The sequence below is a fragment of the Hippocampus comes genome, unplaced genomic scaffold, assembly GCF_001891065.2.
Source record: "Hippocampus comes isolate QL1 unplaced genomic scaffold, H_comes_QL1_v1.1 scaffold386, whole genome shotgun sequence".
Taxonomy (NCBI): Eukaryota; Metazoa; Chordata; class Actinopteri; order Syngnathiformes; family Syngnathidae; genus Hippocampus; species Hippocampus comes.
This window is the reverse complement of record NW_017805995.1, coordinates 19,827-26,081: the sequence shown is the minus strand read 5'-3', so window position 1 is coordinate 26,081 and position 6,255 is coordinate 19,827.

The window sequence follows — 6,255 nt, the reverse complement described above, 5'->3', positions numbered from 1 at the left end:
TAAGTAAATTTAGCCTACTTTTGCTAAAAGAGAAAATATGGACTATTGATAGTGCCTTGAATAATGTCGGCTTTTTTCATTCATGTTATGGGTATTTTTATACAAAGGAAATTTTTTTGTGCCTGTTGAAAATTAAAGTTTACTGACATAGCCATAAAAAAATGTTGCTTTATTTATCTGACCGTATTGGAATGTATTTGTTAGGTTTTCAGTCAATTAAATTTGGTTCAATAAACAATATGTGGTCATTTTTAAAATTTTCAATGAACATTCGATCAGTCCGGCCCTCGGCTTGCAGCAAAAATTTTTATCTGGCCCTCCGTCCATTTGACTTTGACACCCCTGTTCTACATCATGAAACTGTGCATAGTTGTATGTACTGTAAATAGACATCCACTTTATAGGATAAAATGCATTCATAACCCTTATGTAGTAAACCGTTGGGGACTTCATTATCACTGTCTGAGGTAAGAATCAACAGCTTTTTCTCACATTTACACATTTTATGAATACAAGTAATGAACAAATCTTAAATATGGCAGGCCATGTGTTTCCTTTTTTAGTTGTGATTTTGAGCAGCAAATTTGAAGTTACATGTTGGTGCTCACCAGGAATGCATAAACAAAATTCCGCAAAGGCCTATGTCAAAGTTTCACTTGAAAGAATAATGTACAATCTTGGGATTTTTTTTTCTGTGAAAGTAGTGTGTACATTGACCACTTCATCTTTAGTACGTTTAGTATAAAGTGCCAATTTTGTAAGCAAATAGGGAATGGTATTTCAACAAAAAATGGAAAATTTTGTTGATAAAATTAAGGGTTTTCAGGCTTTAAAATCTCTAAAACCCACGAGCTTCTGGGGGCTTTGCCCCCTAGGAAGCGATCCGGGGCATTACCTGCGGCCCCCAGATTCCCGGCCGATTTTCAGATTTTTATCATCACTAGCCACTCTCATCCCTGCAGATTACACATTGGTCTGTATTGTAAACCTGCCGTGTAAAATCCCACGTTTGAGGTTTTTTTTGCTGCCCCATCCAAGTTTCTGCGCTGCGCTCCATTTGATGAGTACAAACTATGAAAGGCGCAAATTTACGGTGGCTCCAAGCAAGGCAGGGAACGACTCAACATCCTGACCAGGAGTTTGCTGCTGCGACGCACCAAAGACCAGCAGGATTCTTCAGGAAAACCACTTGTGCGGAATCTCGTTATTATTTCAGGCAGGCCTTCGGCAAACCTCTCATAATTCATGGCACCACAAAAAAAAACAAAACAAAAAAAAAACAAAATTAAGAAAAGGAAATATCTGGTCAACAGGTGGCGCTTCCTGACCGGACTTGTAAGGTGCATCAACTTAAAATGTCTGAGGACGAGCAAGCGGTCTATGACGTGGTCTTTGCCCAGTCCAGGTGACATACAATACTTCTTTTTTGGAAATGTACCCTCAGATCCTATATGACTGATAAGAAATTTGGTCGGCACGGCATTTGATGACCTGCATTGAAAGAAAAAACTGAAAGAGGACTTGACTTGACTTTTGGTTTTAGATCTACTCTGCAGAACTATTTGAAGAGACACGAAGGGAACGACATCAAGCTTCGAATGCCTTTTCAGCCTCTCGTGGCATAAACTTAGGCCTTTTCACCAGTCGATAAATGGGATCTTATCGGCCAAAATCCCAACATCAAGTCAAAGAACACAGCGTCGGACAGTAATCGCAACAGAGATATGAATTCTGTGCTTTACATGCTGAAACACGGGGTTGCACCAGTGACCTTAAGTCTAACCCGCTCCCAACTGAGTAATAGCTCATATTTCAGCCCCATTTGAGGTTTCCTCAGTCCTTTTCACCAATCAATTAATGGGATCTTATCGGCCAAAATCACGAGTGACATGACCCATCGTCGTACATTAATCACAACAAAGAAATGAATTCAAGTAATTTCATCTGTGCTGCATATGCAGCACATTTGACAATAAAATTGTACTTGATTTTACTTCTGTGCCTTACATGACAAAACCCGGGGTTGAACCACTGACCTTTAGATCTCCAGTCAAGCGCTCTCCCAACTGAGCTATTTCAGGCTCTCATGTTCGTAAATAAGCCTTTTTCAGCAGTCAATTAATGGGATCTTATTGGCCAAAATCTCAACAGCGAGTCACATGACACATCGTAGTACAGATGAGTAATCGCAACAAAGAAATGAATTCTGTGCCTTCCATGCTGAAACCCTGGGTTGAATCAGGGACCTTTAAGTTTTCAGGTTCATGCTCTCCCAAATGAGCTATTTCGGCCTCTTGTGACTTGAACTAAGCCCTTTTCAACAGTCAATTAATGGGATCTCATCGGCCAAAATAACAGCAAGTCACAGGACACATCGTCGTACAGTAATTGCAACAAAGAAATTAATTTGGTGCCTTCCATGCCAAAACCCGGGACCTTTAGATTTTCAGTCTAACACTCTCCCAACTGAGTTATTTCGGCCTCATTTGAGGTTAGCTAAGGCCTTTTCACCAATCAATTAATGGGATCTTGTCAAACAAAATGACAACATCAAGTCAAAGGACACATCGTCGTACAGTAATTGCATTAAAGAAAACATTTCTGTGCCTTACATACCGAAACCCGGGGTTGCAACAGTGACCTTCAGATCTTGAGTGTAACGCTCTCCCAAATCAGCTATTTCAGCCTATTGTGCATTGGACGTAGGCCTTTTCACCAGTCAATTAATGGGAAGTTATCGGTAAAATGACAACAGTGAGTCACAAGACACATCGTCGTGCAGTCATCATAAACACAAAATAATCTCTGTGCCTTACATGCCAAGTTGAACCACAGACCTTAAGAGTTTGAGTGTGACACTCTCCTACCTGAGCTATTTCTGTCTGTTGGTGGGCTAAGGATGGTCCACAGTTGGTCAAAAGACAGTTAAAAGTCCACGTGCTGCTCTAACAGATCCCTGAGGAGATGGTCATGCAATCCTGTAACTCTTACATGGAAGCTGAGCTTGCAGCGCCTCCTCTGGGTGAGCTGGGTAAGATACGCCAGTATGACATGGAGGAAGATGGAGAGGAAGTGGACGAAGAAGACGAGATCGATCAAGGATCCAACATGCTTACGTGGAGAAGCTGATCCACAACCTGCTGAAGGAGACTAAAGACTAAAACAAAGCGTGGATGTGTCGACCGTAGGAGACCATATGGAACTGGCCTACAAAAAGGTTCTCATTTCATCCATACTCATGGCGCACACTGGACGAGAAGGAGTGCTGTGATGCAAACGAATCACAGCACTCAATGAAAAATGATCAACATCAATAAGACAAAGGACTTGTGTGGAGTAAACACACATACGTGTGTGTTTAATACTGAAATCCAGGCGCAAACCAAGGACCCTTATGTCCTCAGTCACATGCTTTCCCAGCTGATTGATTTCAGCCTGAGCCAGGTTCTGTGGTCATGGTGATGCTTCCCGTCATGTCCTGGCATTCTGACCCAATTAAAGGCTGGTGTGAACTGGTGTGAGTGTCGGTGGATCATGACGACGGACCGCGGACGGCGGTGCGGGGCGTGAATCTGTACAGGGTCCAACATTGACGGTGGACCAATGGACCTGGACCATGATGCATTGTGTTGGGCCACACTGGGCATTCCAGATGTTGGCTGGGTAGGTCCAGAACAAATTTATTCATAAATATGTTGAAACTGCAGAATTCTTGCTTTTAAACAAAATGTTGTATGATCTGAAAATTGTTGTGGAGTTGTGAGCAGTTAGGTGAGGCTAGAAAACAGTGTGAAAACAAATTGCCTTAATGTCGGACCCTGTACTATTTCACGGTACCCAGGACTATGACTTAGGGCAGGCATGTCCAGCTCTGGGCTTGGAGGGACACTGTCCTGCCTGTTTTCCAGCTCTCCTGGCTGCAACACACCTGATTCAGTTGATCAGCTCATCAGCCAGCTCTGAAGCAGCATGAGAACGGTCCTGATTATTTTAATCAGGTGTGTTGCTCCAGGGAGAGTTGGAAAAACAGGCAGGACAGCGGCCCTTGAGGACCGAATTTGGACACCCCTGACTTACGGCCACCTGGTAACACCAGGTTAAATGTGAATATTGTTCGGTTTATGCTGGTAATCTGACGCAAAGAATACATCAAGAGCAGGAAGACTCAGGAGGTAGGCATGGTTGTCTTTCTTGCAAGAGAGAGTGCGCTAAAACATGTCTCAGTTCACAATCTCGGAGCAGCGCTCCAGCTGGCTCTGCCATGTAAACCATTACAGGTTCCGGGGCAACTCTGAAGAGACCGCGTTTGTCTCCTTGCATTTATTAAAAGGATGTCCCTGATACATGATCTTCTAATGGGTGTGGGGAGTATTTGCACATTTCACAACAGTTTCAGGAGAGGAGACTTTCAATGAGAACACACAGTTCATTCCTATGGTCTGAGGTGGCTCCTGCTGGAGTTCGGTGGTCCGCGAACACAGCTGTGGATGTCCCTCACATGGTGTCCTGGTGTTGATGTTACCTTCTCACAAGCAACAGTTACTTTGATCAGAAGCGGTTAACTGACCAAAAGCATGTTAACTTAAGAGCTAAAACAGGAGCCGGCTGAGCTCTCTCAGGCCGACAAGTCTCCCATATCTAACCTACCCCATTGCAAATGAGGTATTTACGAAGTCAAACTCTGGAACAAAGGTTTTGTAGTTATACTGAAAGTAAACATGGGATAACAGAATTACATTTAACAATAGGTTCCAGTACACCCGCAACCCTTGTGAGGATGAAGCGGATCAGAAAATAGAAGGTTGGAGGATGTTTTGCCATTCACAGCCTTGGTCTCCATAGGGATCCTCTCTTTTGAGTGAATTTGGAAACTTTTTTTTGCTGACTTCACAGCTCGGACCTCCCGGCCCAAAGGGCTTTCAGGAATTCCATTCTGACCTTATTTGAGACATGTTACAATCATGGTCAACATCTAAATACAGGCAACCTTTTGTTTTTGGGCTTCTATTTTTATATCCAGAGATGAAAGTGGACTTTCCTGAAAATTCCGGGAAAAAAAAAAAATATATGTATGTGTGTGTGTGTGTGTGTGTATATATATATATATATAAAACCCATGTGCTGCAGTCGATCTAAATAAGTTGATATAACGCAACATACAATTTTACAAAAATTGTAAAAGTATTATTCCTGAATATTTATTTCACTTTCAACCACTCGACATGTTCAGTGGCATCAGTGCTATACATACACATATAGTTCTTATTTTTTTCTTTGTATTTTTGCCCTCTATGGACAATAAAAGCGGTACTGTGCTATGACCAAAACATATATATATAAAAAACATGAATTAGAATATTTCATATCACACAATTTTTATGCCTTGTCTTTGATTTAAAGATGACAACATGCAAAAATCTACAAAAAATTGTCGAAATTGGAACACAAGGGTTAAGCCAGCAGCAGAGGACACCACGTTGTCTGCTTGACGAAGCATGGACTGCACAACACTGACACACTTGGATGCTGGCAACAACATCACTCACTGCTTCTGAACATGTGCTTTGGAGAAAATGTTGGATCTGTCATTGTAGATATTAATTCAACATTAACCCAGGAATGCCATTTCAAAGCACAGGTTCAGAAGCGTTGACTGATGCGTGTTCAAATGTCACACAGTCCATAAAACTGAGGCCAAAGTTCACTTAAGTGACATCATACAGCTCCCCAAGCACACAAAATGACGCCCTGTGCTGCTGCTGATGCTGCTGATGCGATTTTGTACAGCCCGTCAGCCAGTGTTGTTTTGTCTAACGCTGTTGTGTGAAGAGCACAGATGTGCATTTTGGTCATTTTTACAATGGTGACGTTCAGCCAACCGAACAATGTAAAATAAATCAGTAAAATGACCAAAATAGTCATTCTGTCTGGCCTTGTGAATACTTAATGAGTACTCATTGAATATTCAAATTTCGATTACTACGTTAGGGATGTACACTTTGACTCCTTATTGCTGCAAAACAACAAAATGAACGTCTCGGAACAGTTTTCTGTTTTAGAGAACACGCGAGAGATAATGAAATGTAATATTTTTTGTTTTTACGACGAGCTGAGTCTTCATTATTTTTCAGAAAAAGCAACTGTAAACCGTCGTTTACAGTATAATTAGCCAGTTAGAGTGATCTATTATTGCATTCAAAACATATTTGTACTCCAAGATATCTAACATGATTGATCGTTTTCGACGGTCGAAAT